Genomic DNA, 21,421 nt, shown 5'->3' on the forward strand with positions numbered 1-21,421 from the left:
TCAGCTCCCTGTCTAAGTCGCATCTTCCAGTTTCCGTAAGCATTGTGGCGACACACTCTGCGCATATTTCCGCGCAGCCTCCGCCTTGTTATCATCCGGCCGAGCGTAACACGGCTACACGCTGGACTGCGTTAGCGATCAAACACAGCGCCACCGCTGCGTCACCCGACGCATGCGTCGACGACGGTGGCTACAAAAACAGGCTGCCCGGCTGGGAAGGGCGGCTTTTTATTGCGAAAGCAATACTACTTGCACTTTCACGCCTTTGCCGTGCCGCGGCGGTGACCACCATCGACCTTCATTTGACCTTGATTGCATTAGATTGGATTGGATTGGATTGGACTGGACTGGATTGAATTGGATTGGATTAGTTTAGATTAGATTACATTTGATTGGATTGAATTGGATTGGATTGGATTGCGTAACCGATGCATCACCACAAGTCTAACCACAAGCACCACCACCAGCTACACTACCAGCTGTACCATGGCGTAGGTACGGATATTGCTTTCGCAATTACCGGGCTAAGCCACAGCGATTTTTTTCCTTCCGCTACCGAGACGAGCGTAGCTTTGGTATGCTCCCGCCGCCACCGCTAACGGAATAAACAGTTGTTACGTTTTTATGCTGGGATCCGTCCTTCGGCAGAAACGACATCCCACATCATCATGCGGCACATAATAAGAGCGTGCTCATGACGTCACGCGGAGCAGGCGGCGTACAGAGTGTGTCCTCACCACAGAGCTCTTCCACGAAAGAAACCGGTTGTAATGCGACGGAAAACGCACCAGAAAGTCTCTCAATACTGAACCTTCTCCACAGTTCTTTTAACTAGCGAAACATCATGTATCATGTGCGAAGGGCTAACCATGCCAATACTGCGCCGCCTAAAATCTCGAGAAGCATTTGTTATTTTTACTTCACAAACCTGATTTGAATTGTTTGAATATTTTTCGTTTCGAATTTATATTTATTTATTTATTTATAATACCTCGGAGGTCTCTGACAGCGAATACATGCTGCAACCTCGTCAGTGCTGTTTCTGGGGTGAGGTACAATACAAACAAACAAAGGAATAGAAAAAAAGAGATTCTGGCAAGAATTCTTCTGGCGACAAGGAACGGATGCCCTGTGCTAAAGAATTCCAAACTTAAATGGTGTGACGGAAAAAACTGTACTGAAAGAAAATAGTGCGGCCATTAAAGGGCGATATGTTTGTGCCACAGTGACTCCTTGGAGATGACAGCGTGGAAAATGTCAGGCAGTTATCTTGCAAAGAGAAGCGAAATGAATTCGTTAAAGTGTAGATGAAATTCAGGCATTCCAGGCGACGATGTCTGGAAAAAGTAGTGAGGCCTAGTTGAGGAAGAACTGAAGAAAGCGAAAAATCAATGTCGAGTCTACTGCAGCAAAACGTACTGTTTTTTTTTCTGCACTGATTCAAGTTAGTTAATATCACGCTACTTAAATGAATTTCAAACAACACTACCGCATACGAAATTGGGGCGAATGAGATCTGGCGAGTTAAAAGCTTACTTTCTTTAGGCCCAACCTATAGGGTGCAATGTGTGCATCCTAAGTGGTTTAAAGAACTTGTTACACATCACACAGATATGTTTTCGCCACGACGCGTCGTGTGTTAGCTGGATACCGAAATACTTGTATCTGTGTAGCGTTAAATTAATATTCAAGAAGGCACGAACGTCTTGACAATCACCTAAAGGTGGCTTTAGAAGAGGATGTTAATTTTTCATATCTCGGAGCAACTGAACAAATCAGCGAATGCATTACTAACGACATCATGATCAACCAGTGATTTTGATCAACCAGTGATCAACCAGTGATCATGATCAACCAGTGAAAAATCCCCTGTGCTACTTGGTTTCTGTGGCTGTTGGCTTCTTTCATATTTATAATGAGCCCCTCATTCCCCTTCCCTTGATTGCTTAATTGCTTAGCGAAGGCCTCGATTCTGGCAGCCTTGACGCCATAGGAAGCATAAGAGGGTTCTCACGCAGCTTCCACCCTCTCCGTTCGATGACGTTCTACGTCACACCTGCGGTAACTCAGGACGTTCTACGTCCGCTGCTTATGAACGTGGGTGGCGCTGATGAACACTCTCAAGGTTAGGTTACTTGTAAACATAAATACCCCCGAAAGCAGAAGGTTTGACAGCCGTCGCCGTAGCTCAGAGGTAGAGCACCGGACGCGTAATTCGGAGGTCGTGGGTTCGGATCCCACCGGCGGCATGTGGTTGTTTTTTCTTCTGCTTTTCTAATCAATTAGCTTTAAGCGATAACATATTCAGTAATATTCTAAATTGACCAACACCACAAAATAAATAAATTAATTAAAAATCCCCTGTGCTACTTGGTTTCTGTGGCTGTTGGCTTCTTTCACAGTGATTTTATAGTGTGATATAAAACACACTCACAAACGTTAAGGCGTATCTTTACCGAAGCGTGAAGCCCCAGATGAAACATTATCAACGCATGGATTAGTGAAGTTCAACTGTACGTATTGAGAACACTGGAGAAGAATGTTCGATATCCAGTTAGCCGTGGATGATTTCTTCAGTACAATGTAGGTCGCCAGTATAGGTCGCCAGATAATGAATTTTGTCAGTTTGGTAAAAGTACTGAAGCCAGAACGAAAACAGTTCTATAAATAACTGGAAAACTGAGCAGACTAGATTTCATGTTCAAATGCAGAACGAACGCTTTTCGACGTTCTCTTTTGCCGCGAAAAATTTTTCACTGGAACGGCTGCCTTTCGAGGTAGCCAATTGGCATCTGTCGAAACATTTTGCTTGCTTTCCGTCATTGCAGTGTGCATGATCTTGCGTTCTGTCGTGCGAATCTTGGCGGCAATCTCTTATCTCTTTTGGCAGAAGCACAAGGCTTCCCAGAACTTCGCAGAGGCGCATCACTTTTGATTTATTTGGTTTTACCTTTTCTTCCGTTTATTTTGCGCCACAACTCGGTGTATACCACACACGCGCGTCTTTGTGTAGCCGCTTGTACTCTGGCCAGTCCTGCTTTCGTCGCTAAAATGGGGCCGACAGTACTGCAAAATAAAATAAATAACAACTCGCTTAGTCATCTGTACTTCTGAAAAATGTTTTGCTCCATATTTTTGTAGGATATCTGGGAGCCCCTAATGAGCCTGAAGCGCAAAATGTTTTGTTCCATACTTTGGTAAGATACCATCTTTTAGGAGCTCCTACTCAGCCTGAGATCGCGAAATCTGATCGCAATTGCGCAAGCGTCATTTAAATGCGGGCGAATCCAGAAAACGGTTGTGATTTCTTTTTTATGACACTAGTGAATCATAAACTCCACCAGGGGGTCAAAATACGGAGACCTACACCGTGTCATCGGCCATGGCTCACTTGCGGAAGCGCATATTCACAGCCCGTATACCATGTCACATACCATAGCTTAAGTATTCAGAAATAGAATGTCAGTGCTTGCTCCGCACAAGGGTAAAATTTCTCCTGCAGTGCAAAACAGTATATTTACATTTAAAAGTAAGAAGGCGAATGTGCGGTTTAAAGATTAAAATCTTGTTTGAGGCTGGGAGAATGCTATTGTTGCTCAGAAATGAAAGTGAGGGGAAGCGCAGAGGACGGTTCTTGAATTTTAAGCAGAAGCTTGGAAGCAAAAAATAGTGTTGGCTCATGCATACATCTATCCAGCCGGAGAAGCTTAAAAGGACGGAACAGCGTGTAGAAACACGGACACACGAAGAAACGACACACACACGAGCGCTCGTGTGTCTGTTGTTTCTTCGTGTGTCCGTGATTCTTAGCGCTGTTTCTTCCTTTTAAATGCATTACCAACTAGCCCGAAGCCTTGCTCTTCGGAGAACCTTGTCAATGTGATGATATCAAAAAAGCATTCATGGTCAGCACAGGAGCAATAATTTCCGATTTAAAATGTAGACAAATGTGGCTAATCAGGTGTGAATATTCGTCATCCGGAGGATATTCCTCAAAACATGCGCTTGGCACTCTACAGTAGCAGTGGGTTGATTTTATCATGCAATTATTCAAGCCAAAGAGAAATGTAAACTGTGCACACTCTCAGTACGAAAGGAGCAAAAAGTGAGTATGCTCTCCTCTCGCGCACTCCCTGTACGGGCAGTGTATACTTCCAGAACAACGGGGTAGATTTCCACCACTAAAATTGCGCGATACGTACAGGGACGTTCAAAAGTTTCCAGGCCACAGAGTCTGCTATTGAGCAGTATAGCTGGGTAGTCACGACACCTCTTAACCTCAAAGTATCCGCAGAAGATAGAAGAAGTACCGTTCTAACCTCTGAGATCCTTGATAGGTTTATCGTCATCTTAATTGCAAGGATATAAAGATGAAAGGCAGACCCTGTGGCTTTGGCAACTTTTGAACAGCCCTGTGCCTGCGGTTGGCAACGGAAATAAATTCCCTCTTCAAAACATGGGACGTTCAAAAGTTTCCAGGCCACAGAGTCTGCTATTGAGTAGTGTAGCTGGGTGGTCACGACACCTCCGAAGCTCAAAGTATCCGCAGAAGATAGAAGAAGTACAGTTCTAACCTCTGAGATCCTTGATAGGTTTATCGCCATCTTAAGTGCAAGGATATGAAGATGAAAGGCAGACCCTGTGGCTTCGGCAACTTTTGAACAGCCCTGTACCTTTGGTTGGCAACGGAAATAAATTCCCTCTTCAAAACATGAGAAGATCTAGCAGTTACGAAGATTTTCAAAGATGTTTCAACCTCCTCCGTTTGAAAACCTCAAGACCGTCGGTACCGCATTTGGAAGCCTCCCGCCATTGCTAATTGCATCAAGTGCTTTCCGGTGGTAATATGCCTCCGCTGCCAAGAGTAAGCATTCCGCATATTTAGCGATCGACATCAGCTCCAGAACATGGGCAGCATACCCTGACCCTGTAAGGAAGTACGCTTTAAGGCGGCTTAAACCCTTTGTACTCACATACAGGTGTAAATGCGTTTAGAATGCAGCTGGTCACCTCCAGACGCCAGACAGCATCGTAACAAGAAGTAAGATTTCTGGAGGGCTTAGGTAGCCTTAACCGTTTAATGCCCTAGAGTTGCTACGCTGTACGATATGGTCGTATAAGCCCCTGAACTATGTACTATAGCAGTGAACAGCCGTTCCTACCTGGCCAAGGGAAAGCACTTCCGGCCCAAAACTCAAGTGGCAGCGGTTCGAATCCCGACTCGACCATCTTTCTTTTCAGAGCAACTGCTTTGCTTTCTTCAGATGCACTAAGCAGTGGTGGTGGAATGATCTCATGACCGGTGCAGAACAACGAGGAATTTTCTTGAAGACGTACCTCATCACTATTGTACTCTGTGATTGTTGTGGCGTGCCGTTCCAACTAAATCACCCTCGATAGGTGATTTAGTTGGAACGGCACATCGCAGTCGACCAGCGAGGAATTTCGTCGTGACCCCCCGGGGCCTTCCCCGACTGTCCCCTCTCACGATGTATCGCGTTAGAAGTGCGGGACAACGGCCCATACCAAGCCAACGGTCGCCGATATGCTCGAGCACGGCCAACGAAGCCCCAGCGCCACCGCAGCTGCAGAGTCCGGATAACACATCTCGCCGACTAATAGCAGAGTTATCGGCTTCGTTACCGGAACACGTGGTCCGGAGACTTTTGTCCCCGACTGTACCTTCAGTTGACGATAATTGCGAGAGTTGTTGTAATGTAATTCTGCACTTTGAAGGACCACTCGAGTTTCGTTCAAAAAAATATGAATCGTAGATTTTTTTTGCGCTCTTCAAAAGAAGTCTGTCAATTTTTTATTTCTAGTCAAGTGAGGATGAGGAATTGGGCATACCTTACAATATCCTTATAGAAACCCCACAGCAATTGTCTTTATGCGCTAAATTTTGTGAGCAGTTACATGACGTAAAGCGTCCTTTACAGGGCAATTTATTTATTTATTTATTTATTTATTTATTTATTTATTTATTTAATAAAGCACCTCACAGGTTCTAAACTTAGAACAGTATGTGAGTGGGAGAGGTTACAGTAATCTGGAGACAAAAAATGGCGCACACTCTAAAAATACTTCAGAAAAATTACTACACAATCTGGAATGCCACGAATTAATAAAGCGTGGGATAGAAACGTGACATTTGGACACAAAAAATATAACCCTATACAATAGTTAGCGGTAATGCGCGGACTGAACATCCACCTGGTGAACGCATGTGACTGCAAGAACGTGCTCCACTCTTTTTTTAAACTTCAATTGACCGCGTATGTTAGCAATGTGCTCCAGAAGAATATTCCAGCCCCTCATAGTACGTGGCAGTGCAGAAGAGTTAAAAGATGTTAAAGGCTTATAATGTCTTGTTGGCGCCTGAAATGCGAGTTGGTCTTGTGGCACTGTTGAAGAAAGCAAGTGCGACATCCGTACGTGACTGCAAACATGCCAGAAATTAGCATAGCTTCGTGTTTGTGACGCTGAAATGGCGGCTGTAATTGCTGGAAATAAAACGTGCTGCCCGGCTTCTCTCCTCTGGCGCCGCTTCCTTGCTCGTTTCTTACCTCTCGTCTTGTCGCGAGCGTCCATATCAACCTGGCAGCCTCTCTCGGTTGGAGCCATTGTCGCTCCTCTCCCTTCTTTTAGAGCACTCCTCGCATGCAAAACCTCAAGGTCATGTCGCTCCGAAGAATGACCTTCAAGCGGCTGAGCGGGGGGGAGGGGGGGGGTGCTGTGACGTCACACAAGGTGACTCACCGCGCCTCGGAGCAGCTGCGTCGTGCGGAGCCCGCTGTGGCTGGTATTGCGGGTTCGTGCTTCACTTCAACGGATGCAAGAGTCAGGGGGAAGAAAGGGGTAGTGGGGGTCAGTAGCAGTGCCTTCGCAGAAAAATGTGGTGCATCGCGGTAATTTGGTTACTGTTGTTTGTCTCTGGCTTTCAGACAGACTTTCCGTCTCATACGTTTTTTTTTTTCTACCATAGGCTTAAAGACCGCTTTGACTTGAATTACTAATTTTAGAATGCACGAAAGTATTACGCAGGCTTATGACTTCTCGCTTGCTGCTGAAAAAGAAGAGACCATTTTATTGGTTTTTCCAGCGACGAAAATTGTGCAGTTTTTTGTTCAAGGACATCATTTCAATGAATGATGATAATGACGTTAGATTTCAACTGCGCAATGGCAGCTTCGGTCAGATAGTATCATGGCACAAACTATTTGTCTTCAATCAAGATAGGGTCAAAGGCCCGTTTTCCTAGCATTTCCTTGCTAAGAAGCAAAGCACCGGGCGAGAGGAGCGCTTGTACCCCTTTGTCAACGGTGGAAACCCAATGGACTGGGGACCGAACCGTGAACGTAGCGTTTGCGAGGCGTGTGCTCAGACCACTGGCTACCGGTGCGGCCATTTCCAAGAATTGCATTTCTTTCAACTGCTCGGAGTTTCTTTTCAAAATTTTTATTTTTCACTTTCTCTCTTGTTGTCTTCATCTCTCTTTACTTCCTTTGTTTGTCTGCAATTGCAAGAACATAGTTATAATGAACATCGGTACGTCATTTAAGTCAACAGTTTATTGTTCGTGGACTTCAAATTCAAAATTTTCAAGCTTGAGTCAGAAAAATGAAAACGAAACAAGCGCGGGCCTTTGTTTCGTTTTTTATTTATTTAGAACACACACGTCATAACTACAACGCAATATGGACCGCAAAGCGCCTTAATATTGATGCGGGTAGACGACGACGACAAAGAGCGATGGCACGAGTGGGAAGAGTAGAAGACGACAACGAAGTTCGGACTGTGTTCTCGGTGCCGCTCGCAGCTGTACTTGTCTATTTGTAAATATCTGTAAATATATTCTTTCCCGCAACATATTTGGTGGAGGTGCGGATTTCCCCTACGTCTACCGACGACGGAGCTCCGCAGCGGCCGCCAGTTGCCTTCACTCATCATGACCCAAGACGCCGCCCAGCAAACCTCAGCCCCGGCCATGACATTACTCGTTCTTTCTCCCCCTCGTGACCCTGGGACATTTTCTGGTACCGACAACACTGACGTCGATGACTGGATCAACATGTACGAGCGAGTGAGTACCTACAACCGCTGGGATCCGACCCTTATGCTCACAAGTGTAATATTCTATCTAAAAGACACCGCCTGGGTCTGGTATGAGACGCACGAAGACCATCTGACCAGCTGGGACGTGTGCAAAGAGAAACTCCGCGAATTGTTTGGACGGCCGCTCGGCCGAACGCTTGCCGCTAAGAAGGACCTCGCCTCCCGAGCTCAAACATCTACGGAGTCCTATGTGTCGTACATTCAAGATGTGCTGGCCCTCTGTCACAAAGTTGACGCCAACATGCCCGAGTCTGACAAAGTCGGCCACGTGTTGAAGGGAATCGCCGACGATGCTTTCAACTTGCTCGTATACAAGAACTGCACTACAGTCGACGGAATTATTAAGGAATGTCGACGCTTCGAGGAAGCCAAAAGCAGGCGTATTAGCCAGCCGTACACACGCCTCCCCAACACGGCTGCGACTTCTTCATGTGAAGACCTGCGACACCGGGAAACTCCAGCGCCCCCAGAAAATGTGACCCGCATCATCCGACGCGAGCTCGAAGCTATGTCCCCTGCCCCCCTGCATCTACATGATGGCGACAACCGCTTGCCTACCATCTCTCTGGTACAAGCTGTCGTCCGCCAAGAGCTTGCAAACCTTGGTTTCCAGCCCGTCAGCCCTGTACGGTCTTCACCACCACCCGAAATCACTGCGATTGCTCCTGGACGACCTTCGTACTTCTCTCCACGTCGCCGAAACCCTAACGATTGGCGGACAACCGACGACAGGCCCATTTGTATCCATTGCCAGCGCATTGGCCACATCTCCCGCCACTGTCGAAATTATTGGTCCCGTCGCAGCACATACCGTCCTCTCAGCTCCCACCGCGACGACGAACAGCCCAGCCACTACACGCCCCCTCCAGCCCAGCACAGTGCTACAGTCGATGGCCAGATTCCCCGCTCCAGCCGCTCCCCGTCCCCCCTGCGTCGACAGTCTCGTTCGCCCCACCGCCGTCGCTCCTCTCCTGGCCCCTACGGACGCTCGCCAGCGGAAAACTAGACGCTGCAGTGTCTGGAGGTGATGCTGCAGTACAGCCCCGGTCCCAAAATCCTCGATTAGCCATTCGCGCACACCATAATTTGCTCGCCATTCATGTCGATGGAGTGCCTGTGCGAGCCCTGATCGATACAGGCGCGCACGTATCCGTCATGAGTTCAGCCCTACGACGCCGCCTACGAAAAGTACTGACCACTGCACCCAAAGCCGTTCTCCGCGTTGCCGACGGCGGAACGCCTCATGTTGTTGGACTATGCAGACCCCTTTTGACCATATCCGGCCGCCATACATCCGTTCTGTTCTCTGTTCTGGACCAGTGCCCTCATGAAGTCATTCTTGGCCTCGACTTCCTGTCTGAGCATTCTGCCCTCATTGACTGCGCCACTAATGTTGTTCAGCTTGACCTTCCTCTTTCTGCTGAGTCGCCGTCCCCAGTTATACACCGTCTTTGTGCTGTCGACTTTGTCCGTCTACCGCCTCAAGCCGCAACTTACATTTCTTTCTCACCTGTTCCCCCTGTACCTGATGGTCACTACGTAGTCACTCCGGAACTTGACGTCGCCCTGACGCGCAGCATTGCGCTTCCACACATTGTATTTACAATGTCGGCCAACCGAGCGTACCTTCCGGTCCTGAACTTTGGTTCATCCGTCCAACCGCTCCCGCAAGGCATCTCACTCGCCACGCTGTGCCCTGCTGCCGAATGTGTGATATCAGTGGTGGACAGCTGCTTACCTTCCACTCAGCAATGCCGGCTGCCTGCGGCCCCATCAACAGTGAACCCAATGGACGACTACGCCGACGTGATCGCTTCTGACCTACCGCCGATGCAAGCTCGCGATCTTAGGTGCCTCTTATCATCTTTCCGCGACATCTTCGACTTTGATAGCCGTGTTTTGGCTCGGACCTCTGTGGTGACGCATCACATAAACACCGGTGATTCCGCTCCTCTCCGCAGACGTCCGTACCGAGTTTCCAGCGCCGAACGCACCGTCATAAATCAAGAGGTGGACAAGATGCTCGCAAAAGACATCATCGAGCCCTCGTCAAGTCCTTGGGCTTCACCAGTCGTCCTGCTGAAAAAGAAGGACGGCAGCTGGCGCTTCTGCGTTGATTATCAGCACCTCAACCGCATCACGAAAAAAGACGTATATCCACTCCCAAGGATCGATGATGCATTAGATTGCCTCCACGGCGCCAAATATTTCTCTTCAATTGATCTTCGATCGGGGTACTGGCAAATTGCCGTTGATGAAAAGGACCGCGAGAAGACCGCCTTCGTGACGCCTGATGGCTTATAACAGTTTAAAGTCATGCAGTTCGGCCTCTGTAACGCCCCGGCTACCTTCGAACGAATGATGGACTCCCTTCTTCGTGGCTTTAAATGGTCCACTTGCCTCTGTTACCTAAACGATGTTGTGGTTTTCTCGCCTACTTTTGCCACGCACCTCGAGCGCCTCTCCAATATTCTGACAGTGTTTCGTAACGCCGGACTTCAGCTGAACTCATCGAAATGCAAGTTCGGTCGTCGCCAACTCACTATTCTCGGACACCTCGTTGACGCTTCTGGTGTACGCCCAGATCCCATCAAAATTCAAGCTGTGAAGGACTTTCCTCTTCCAAGGTCGTCGAAAGATGTGCGCAGCTTTGTCGGCTTGTGCTCGTATTTTCGCCGTTTTATCAAAGATTTCGCCGGCATCGCTCGTCTCCTCACCGATCTTCTGAAGAACGACACCCCCTTTACCTGGGGCCCTGCTCAAGACAACTCATTTTCATCCCTCGTCTATTTGCTGACCACTCCGCCCATCTTAGCACATTTTGACCCGTCGTCTCCCACACAGGTTCGCACGGACGCCTCCGGATATGGCATCGGCGCCGTCCTAGCCAACGTCAACAGGGTCAAGATCGAGTCATCGCTTATGCTAGCCGCCTACTTTCAGCCGCAGAGCAAAATTACACCATTACTGAGCGCGAGTGTCTGGGCAGTAGCTAAATTCAGACCCTACCTGTTCGGCCGTTCATTCGCTGTTGTCACTGACCACCACGCTCTCTGTTGGCTGTCTTCACTAAAAGATCCCACCGGTCGCCTTGGTCGCTGGGCATAGCGCCTCCAAGAATACTCATACTCCGTCGTGTACAAGTCAGGGCGCCGTCACCAGGACGCTGACTCTTTATCCCGATACCCTGTGGAACTGCCTGACCTAGATGACGCTGAGACCCTGCCCTGCCTCTTAGCTATCTCCGATCTTGCCGATATTGCCAACGAACAGCGCCACGACTCATCTTTACGTCCTATCTTTGATGACATCCGTTCTGCAAACCTATCTCCGTCTCTGAACCTTTATGTGCTCCAGAACGGCATTTTGTATCGCCGAAACCTACGCTCCGATGGCCCTCCGCTCCTGCTCGTGATACCCCAACGTCTACGCTCTTCTGTCCTTGAAGAACTGCACGATCTGCCGACAGCCGGTCACCTTGGCGTGTCCCGCACGTACGCTCGGGTGCGGCATCGCTTCTTTTGGCCTGGTCTCTATCGTTCCGTCAAGCGTTACGTGGCCGCTTGCGACCTGTGTCAACGTCGGAAAAGGCCCTCCACTTTGCCTGCCGGTCTTCTGCAACCCATCGACATACCTCCGGAACTTTTTCACCGTGTTGGCCTCGACCTTCTTGGCCCTTTTCCGACGTCCCTCTCCGGCAATAAGTGGATCGCTGTCGCAACTGATTATACGACTCGGTACGCCATCACGCGTGCTTTGCCGTCCAGCTGCGCTACCGATGTTGCCGATTTTCTTCTGCAAGACGTCATCCTTCACCACGGCGCCCCTCGTCAACTGCTCACCGACCGCGGTCGTTATTTTCTATCCAGAGTAGTTCACGACATTCTTCGTTCGTGTGACACGCAGCACCAGCTCGCGACAGCTTACCACCCACAAACCAATCGGCTTACGGAAAGGTTCAACCGCACGCTCACCGACATGTTAGCCATGTACGTATCGCCAGACCACCGAGATTGGGACGCAGCCTTGCCTTATGTGACATTTGCATATAACTCTTCCCTTCATGACAGAACAGGCTATTCTCCTTTCTACCTTTTGTTTTGTAGGCATCCCACCTTGCCTTTGGACACACTCTTGCCGCCTTCTTCAGCCCCCACCACTGCGTACGCTCGGGACGCCATCTCCCAGGTCACGCTGGCGCGCCAAATAGCGCGTAGTAGGCTCCAAGCATCTCAAGTTTCCGAGAAGTCAGCCTACGACCGCCGTCACCAGGCCGTCGAATTTACCCCAGGATCACTCGTCCTTCTCTGGACGCCCTCTCGCAGCGTCGGTCTCTCCGAGAAGCTCCTTTCGCACTACCGTGGCCCTTACCGTGTCGTGCGCCGTGTTACCGACGTGAACTATGAAATTGCTCCCCTTGAAACCTCGCCATCGTCCTCTGGCGCCACCACCGACATCGTCCACGTGTGTCGCCTTAAACCTTATCACGACGCTCATACGTCGCCGCCCTAACGCCGAGACGGCGTTTCAGCAGCCGGGGGTCCTGATGCGCGTAGACGACGACGACAAAGAGCGATGGCACGAGTGGGAAGAGTAGAACACGACAACGAAGTTCGGACTGTGTTCTCGGTGCCGCTCGCAGCTGTACTTGTCTATTTGTAAATATCTGTAAATATATTCTTTCCCGCAACAATATTTTCGAAGATTTTGGGTTTAGTTTCTTATTATATATCTGGTCCTAGTTGGAATTAATACCTTTTCGAAATAATGAACTAAATAATTAGAAAACAGTAAAACCAGTAAGCCCAAACTGGCCCCTGACCACAGTCCTCACCAGCAGCATTATCGTCAGCCTAGATACGTCCACTGCAGGACTAAAGACTTCTCCCAGATATCTCCAGTTAACCTGTCTTGTGCGAGCTTGTACCACGACATAACATCACGATAAACCCACAAATGGTAACACGGTGGTTTCACATAAACTCTCGCGTTCTATCGTTCTAGAACTAGGAACTTGAAGTGATACCGAGGATTATTAATTTTCTGAAGTGGCCAGTCCAAGCTCTTATTTTTTTTGAGGCAACATAGAGCGATTATTGATGGGCGTGCAGCTCATGACGTCGACGCCTATGAATGCCTGTAGAGAGCACCTCGATTAATTTCCCCAAACGGCAAAGTTTAAAACTAATTTGGGCATTAACAGAACGCCACACGGCTGTGATATTTGTCCAAAAAGGGTGAGAAGAGCCCGGAATATCTATCGTAATAATTAGAAAAAAAAACGAAGGTGCGCTTTAAAATATACACTGTACGAGCCAGTCCTTTGTGCCTAGGTATACTAAGCCCACCACTTTCTGCTCAGCAACCTCAACGACAGAACCACTGGACCTACACCTGCACTAACCTTCACAAGCAAAGCAGAATATTCAGTGACATAGCATAAAAAATACCTTCTGCAGGCTTCACATTGTTAGGAACGTCAAGATAAAAAACAGGTCATTCTCGTCATTGTTGGCGAATTCATGTATGAATTGTTTACCCTAAAGCGCATCCAAGGAGTCTTTGTGGGCACCGCCATAGTGTCCAGAATGCTGAAGTTGAGCTAGATTTTCTGGAAGCATTTTAGTTGGTGCCCTTAAACAATTTAGCACGAAATTGGTTCAGCTCAAAACAAATAAGAATATTCCCTTTTGGAATTTATACAAACTACTATGTTAAAATTCTGGCTTCTAGCTGTCTTTATCTTCCCGCTATGCGTAACTGCATTGTAGCGCCACGGATAGGAATAGGAGAAGACAGGAAGAGGAAATGCAGGGAGGTTAACCAGAGATGTTCTGGTTGACTGCGGATAACGAGGCTGCATCATCATCATCATCATCAGCCTGACTACGCCCGCTGCAGGGCAAATGCCTCTCCCATGTCTCTCCAATTAACCCCCTTTCCTGTGCCAGCTGCGGGGATACGGTTTATGGTGTTTACGGTGGCCAGCTGCGGCCACCGTATCCCCGCAGCTGGCACAGGACAAGGTTTAGTGGAGAGACATGGGAGAAGACTTACTATATGTAGAAAGCTTACTATATGTAGAAATACCGTATAGTAGGTCACCATCGTAAGTAGCCATAATCAGCGCAGTAAACAAAACAAAATAAAATGCGAAGCACAGAAAAACATTGCCTCTATTAACATGCCTACATTCATCTTTTAATGAATTCTATGGGCTCATGAACGTTAGTTTAAACTACCTCTATTGATACCCTTCTTTTCAACGAACGTTTTTGCCGAATGGTGCTTCTTTAGAAGTATATGGAATTCTTTAAGCTGAGATTCAGCTGCCGAAACTGGTAAGAGATGGTTTTGTCAGCTTATGATATAAATAAAGGAATGGCACGTTAACTATGCCCTACTGTGCACGGGTAATGGAACGGAACTGTAAGGAAAGGGATGAAGGCCTCAAAACTTAGGAACAGAGAAGTAATGATGCGTACCACGCGTTGTCTAGAGATTTCTCGCATAGTGCTCCAGGGAGCACTAGTGTGGGCTCGACTGATCAGGGCTCTCTTCGCTATAAATTATTTCCAACCAACTACTAAAGAACAGTTTTCCGGTGAATAGCAGGCATGTCAACTGAACTAATATATCCAAACTTCCGGGAGCAGAAAATCCGAAGAAAATCCGAAAAGTTGTTTTTGCGCAGAAAATTATGTAAGTTTCTGCGCCCTGCAATAAGAGTAAGGCGTGAATAATAGATTATTGTAGTTCAGGATTATCAACTTTTTCGTTGACCATCTCTAATTCGAATTATAACCCATATTTTCAATGTTTGTTTCTTTAAGCGAATTCTCGTGAACAACATGCAGCAGACTAATGCCATATCTTAAGATAAATAAGGAAACAAAAATGAGCTTTAAAACTGTCTCCTAGGGTCACTGTTACCAGCAACAGAAATGAATCTGAAAACTAACCTGTAAAAATGTTAGACATCATATTAAGATTAACACTATACACACTCAGAACATTAATTCAGCTTTCGTGAACAAAGCCAACAGAATTGGCTCTTGTGACCCAAAAAGATCTCATCAGTAAGACATTTGAAGACAAAAATGACCTTATTGCGTACAGTGAAAATTTAAGTTTTTTTGACGCAATTAGCATCAGCAATTCTTCGGAAATTAAAGCAGTGCGATTTTCATCCCCTTACAATTTTAACTCATTTTTAGAACGCCCAAAACAATGCCTGCCCTTCGATGAAGAACACCCCTTGTCACAATGCATGACGTGAAGTGTGCCACGGGAAGTGCCGTGCGGAAAATATTCTTTAACATCTTTATCAACAATATCCACGTACACACCAATACGCTTTGTTTGATTTGTAAAGCACGCAGTTGACCCGCATTTTTTATGCGATCTAGTGATTACAGGGAACTGGAGAGCTTAAACAATTTTTTCCAGAGCAAACCATGACAATAGAGCTCAAGTAATCGCTTTTGCAAGAAACATCCAGGAAACAAACTGTGTTAGATTTGCATCGTCATAAGCAGGTGAAAAATACGATCTTCAGCACTGCTAGGCACCAAGAGGAATTACAGACAGACCGACGTCTGTGCCCTTCTCTCTAACCATACCATTTTCCTCCCCTCTATCTGAGATGATAAAAATAAAAAAGGAAGTGAAAACGCGGTAGGTATTCTTTGGTGAAGTCGTGATTTGAGACAAGTAGAACAGACGCTAAAACGTCTGGCAGCTACTTAAGGCATCGTTTGCAGATTTCAACAAATATTCTCACTATGGTGAAACTGATTCTGCGCAAGTATACTACTTCTTCACGTAAGCTACTGCAATGTTTTCTTCGTATTACTTCGGAGGGAAACATTCATAAGTGATTTATTTTAGAGAACAAGCAATCGTCACAAGCATGTGGCGTATAAGGTAAATACGAGCGAACGATTCCAATTATTCCAGAAATTTTTTCATCACATATCTGTACCAGCTAAATACTTTGCTAGAATGAGAATACTTCATTATTAAAAACATGCATTTACGATGTTGATATAATTTTCTTAAAGTCGAAGGGTACTTGACGTAACAACCTCAAGACATGTATGATTATAGCCATTTTCAAGCACATATGACGCACATCCAAGCTTGCTGCACTTTATACACCGCTTTGCTCTACCATATAAAAACTCAATATCTTCATGTACCTGCTCTTTAAAAGCACATCTCTCAGGGCACAAACGCGGGTTAACGACATCCTAGTCGAAATCAACAAGAAGAAATAGGCCTGCCCACTGCATGTAATGCGAAGGCAAGGTAACTGATAGTCTTTTTCTTCGCCATCGTTTCCGGTTATTTTACGCTGCCATTTTTCATGGTGAATAACCGACTAGCTCGCACGAAAATATTTACCCATTTGTGCAATTTTGTTTACTATGTTTAACACGCGGACTCGAAGATGCACATCTCTCATCTCTCACAGTACATGAGCTATCAAGATAATGTTTTCCACTATATTAGCATATCTTACTTTTCAGCAACGGACCCCAATCATAAATTAACACGCGAATAATTTTCATTATTCAAGATATTTCTTATCACACATTGCAGCTGTGAATAATATTTAAAGAATTGCTGGGATCCGTATATGTCTCTGACTTTGCCCAAAGCAACGTGAGTCACAAATATAACGCAGGATCTGTCTTCTGAATTGACATTTACGGGTAATATATCATAAGAGACGAGAGTAAACTATGACACGTTTATACACCCACTAAACGGTACCATATGATGGCGAAAGAGAGCATATTAAATATTGCCAAACATGTGACTCTCTACAACTAGGAATTCAGGCGAATGATATGTGGAGGCTTACTGATGCATTCATCCTGGCACCATTGGAGCGTGTAGAATATACCAGGGCTTCCGTCATTGCAGTTTGATGCTTGGAACTCGATGCATTCACCCGTTTTTTTGTTGTAACCGTAGCGAGTTACCATGCTTCCAAAAGGACAAGTGTGGCGTTTAGCGTTGCTTGGAATGGTGCATTGGCGGGCGTCTGGTTATGAATGATAATTTCAAAGTATTTACTCTCCTAAAATCAATAAAGAAGTCAAAATTTATACTCTTATACCTCCGCAAAACCAGCAAAATTCCCTCTTAAGGGTCCTTGACCAGGTTTGAACCAGTTTAAATACACAAGTGCAGTCCGATGATCAGACATTAATGGTAGTTGCTGCAAAATGCTGGAGCCATGTGTACCTTTCAAAGCAGTGAAAATCGAAATCATAACCCTTTAGCGCTTCCTTTCGACATAACCAACTTTCTCATCCTCTACGCTAGCATCCGAGCGTTCGCCGTGACGTCTTAGCGAACGAAATTTTATTGATATATAATTCTTATGCAAGGGCAAGTATAACCCCGCAGATATAGTGGGCTGCCTTAGCGGCTATTTCTGTTCCATAATTACACACCTAACTAAAATGAATATAGTTAAAAGTAAAGACGAGGACCTGTTTACACGCACTTATTTCAAAGTCGAGAAAACCTATTAGAGACTAATATTAGAGCTCAAGAACCTTTTGCCCAATTTAGACTGTGGTATGGGCAGGATGACTCATCAGTGATGGATGAAACGAATGCTAATCTCGGGAAATAATCGGGCAAACCTATTCCGAATGGAAACAGCAACTGGAATATGACAAGGTCGAATCAGAACAGCCTATTTTGGTTTCTGATAGGATATATTCTATTTCAACTAGGTCTTACTGAAATGCTCATTTGGGCCCAATGGTTTCGTTTTTACTCCTCTGTTCTACCGTACATTTTTTGAGAATGCTTTTAGCTCCCGCTGTCGGCGCACCGCGGCAGACCATGGCACCAGTACGGAGGGAAAACACAGAGGTTAACCTGAAAGAACTTTGACGAAACTTTCAGTTGAACAGCCCCCGCTGCCATGTGCTACGCTGCCGCCGGAGCAGCGTAATCGTAAACAACCATATCTTCGTGGACTTGTGGTGCGCCAAGGAACCTAATTCTGCCCTGCAGCCCGAAAGGCGCACGTGCAGTCCATGTGGCACCCGATAAGCGAGGCGGCAGCGCTGTGTGCGTTGCCGTCGTTACGTAATGTGCGTGAACCCTAGAACACAGGCCCCTGGCGCCATTCATCAGCATGGCCAGAAAGTAGCTCTAATTTGTTGCTATTTGATATCTTGAAGGAAGGAAAGAGTTTTAGTGTGGTGGTCGGTGGAGGCAGTGACGGCGGTGGCTGGCCGCGGCGAATGTCCTAGCGTTCTGTGTAGCACGTGCTGACACCGCCCCCTCTTTTATGACACGTTGCATGCGCTGGTCACGCGGGCAGCCATACATAAAGAGTGGCATAGAAATCCGGGCGCCCAGTCGCTCGTGAAGAAAAGCCAAGTGAATAAATGTGGCCAATGAGGGACTCTCTCCAAGGCTCGTGTGTGGCTATGAGATCTATGAACTATCCTGGAATACGGTACGCCTTCCCTTCAGTGCATTTCACGTTTACATCTACTCTCGACGACGAGACAGTCAATTTTTAGCGACATGTAGCGTCTTTCCACCTTTATCAGAATAGCGTGTCACAGAGGCGTCGTAGGATATCCTAAAATAAGCGATTTTTTAAATTTTAGTGGAATACTTACCGTAGCAAGCCATAAGGCATTCCTCCTCCTCAATGAAAAATCTGTTGTCGTGAGCACCATATTCGCAGACTTGGTATGGTACACATTCTGCAGTGTCATTATCGTATGTGTAGTATTGGTTATAATCTTCCGGCAGGCAGTCGCTCAATGTATCCGTTTTCTTATGCTGGTGGCATTCTTTTTCCCCCAGAGCTGAAACCAGACCAAGGTGTACTAAATTTCGACCGATTTCGTGTTTTAGAAATCGTATTTGGTGCTGTAATTATTAATGCGAAAATAACAAATTCATCCATCTACCTCGTCGAGGGCGCTGTTGCGGACTAGTTGGTCTAACATGACAAAAAGGGAACAGCGCCAACAATGGACGAAGTAGAGGCGCCTGTGTCGTTCCTCTCTACTTCGTCTAGTGTTTGCGCTGCTCCCTTTTTGTCATTTTCCCTCGTCGAAAAGTAAAGCAAGCCACTGACGTTGATGAACATTCGCCATCTGAGTCCTATATTTCTTGGCCCACATGTGCTCTTATTGAACAGATCAACAACACTAATTTGTTATGTTACATGGACGGAAATTACAGACCAGTCACTGTGCACTTTCATGAACGCTTTTAGAGGTGAAGCGAGAGAAACTGAAATAAAAACTGAACTGAAACTGAAATATATAGAGTTACTGCTACGCATCTTGAAAAGCCTGAGAAGCGCAAAGTTCAGTAGGTAAGATCTCACACAGCTGTGTTGCAGCTATTTATACCCTAGATATGATTAACGTCTGTCATAGTCTTGTTGGTAGTAGCAACCAGTTCCTCGTGCATCCACCATCTTCTTCTCAACTCGATCAGTCAGGAATGAGACAGTTTTGAGTCATAGCCCCAACAGCCACTGAATGTTTGCGCATATTCTTCAAAAGTGCAAAAAAAAAAACACATATAGATTGTAAAGCGAGTACACGAAACAGCGAACCGTTTTATGAATAAAATGGTGATTGTAGACTGCTGCCGGCGAGAGAAAGGCTTACAATACTTGGCGTCTAAAAACAAACCTATCTATAAACTTGACCCTTTACGTAGTTCAATATTACTTGTTTTATTGCCGGTGACACTGGCATGTGCTTCGTAGACTAATCAAAATAATAAACAAAACTTTTTCTTCATGGATAAAAGCTAGAGAGTAATACTTTTAGTTTTAACTTGCATTCTATAGCTTGCACTAATAACGTAAACAGAAAGATATCCACTTCTTATTAAATTATGTCATAGCGGGCGAATGAAAAGAGGCCCCTTGCAAAGCTGTACGTGAAAGAGCAGTAAAATAATCAACCACGAAAATCAAGCGACAGATTTGTTTTGAAATTATCGATGCGGCACCACGCAGGAGTGTGTTAAAGATTCTTATTCTCATATTTATAATTTCCCAAATGTGAACGCTCTACTGACTTAAAAAGCTTTCTCCGCATCAACCGTGAATGGAAATCTGGAAACACAGTCATTAGTTATCGCTTGTACCTATCCTCACAAGGAGCATCTCAAATGAAGTAGACTACAAATTTAAATGATCATATGGCAGATTCTAGAGGTTAGCATAGATGGCTTAGCAGTTACGGTAAGTATTGGTGTTGCTATAATCAACTCAGAATGACTACATGAATAACTCACCTGTTCTTTGCCTCCTCAACGTCCTCGTAAGAACAGATAAATCTTTTTTTATCCGAACTTCACCCCAAAGGTGCGCAAACGTTTACTAATGTTTTCCCGTCTTGGAGGTGACAAGACGACATTCTCCCGTTCCCGACTAAATAATAGTTCCCAATCCCTTCCGGGGCAGCCACCTCAGTGGCAATGTAACCAAAACGGCCTTTTCACGTAGTTTTCTTTGCAGGAGAGTTATTAGATGAAGAAAAACTATTTCTTAATGGCAGTTTTCGTGAAAATGTGCTCCAGTTAGAGCGGTTGTATGTAAACAAAATCCTTTGTCAGGCTTTCTTGCTATGATGATTCAAAAGAACCCAGCTCAGTAGCAGAAAACTAAAATAGCAATTTCATCCACCGTATTGCGGGTGATAAGGGTAGCTGGTCCATCTTGCTTCATTGTAATTGATGCGTTTGCTTTGAATGCTGGTGCAAGGCATCAGCGTGGGACGGTTGTGTTTCTGTTTTGGGAGGGTTACTACGAGAACTTCATAGCGGGATAAAAATGTCAGCAGAAACTTGAGCACACTGTCATGCAGCGCATTTTGAGGAGAGCCTTCCAAAGGCGCTCGGCCTGGCTTTTTAGTTTCCGCACGTTCGTCGTTCACGTCAGCCACATACGTAGCCCATAGCGTCTCCCATAGCCCATTTCCAGCTTTTAGGAGTCAGCTGTGTTAGTGTGTGTTTCGGAGCCTGCTATACCACCATCGCTCAAGAAAACAAAGAATCGTTCATTCATTTTCCCTGTTATGAAATTTTAATCGGACATCTTGCACTGAAAAAATCCCTGTGTAGAGGCAGATCACCGACAAGGGCAGCCACGGTGTTTCCGAAGGATAGATATTTACTTCCTTATTTTTCTGAGCCGGCTTCTCGAACTGCTAAATGGGCCTGACATTTTTAATAAACGAAATAAATTCCCGCTGCTTACTTGTAAACATTCCTTATTTTAGTCAAAATCAGA

Source organism: Amblyomma mixtum, chromosome 8 (assembly GCF_055824585.1).
Source record: "Amblyomma mixtum isolate Tamu chromosome 8, ASM5582458v1, whole genome shotgun sequence".
Taxonomy (NCBI): Eukaryota; Metazoa; Arthropoda; class Arachnida; order Ixodida; family Ixodidae; genus Amblyomma; species Amblyomma mixtum.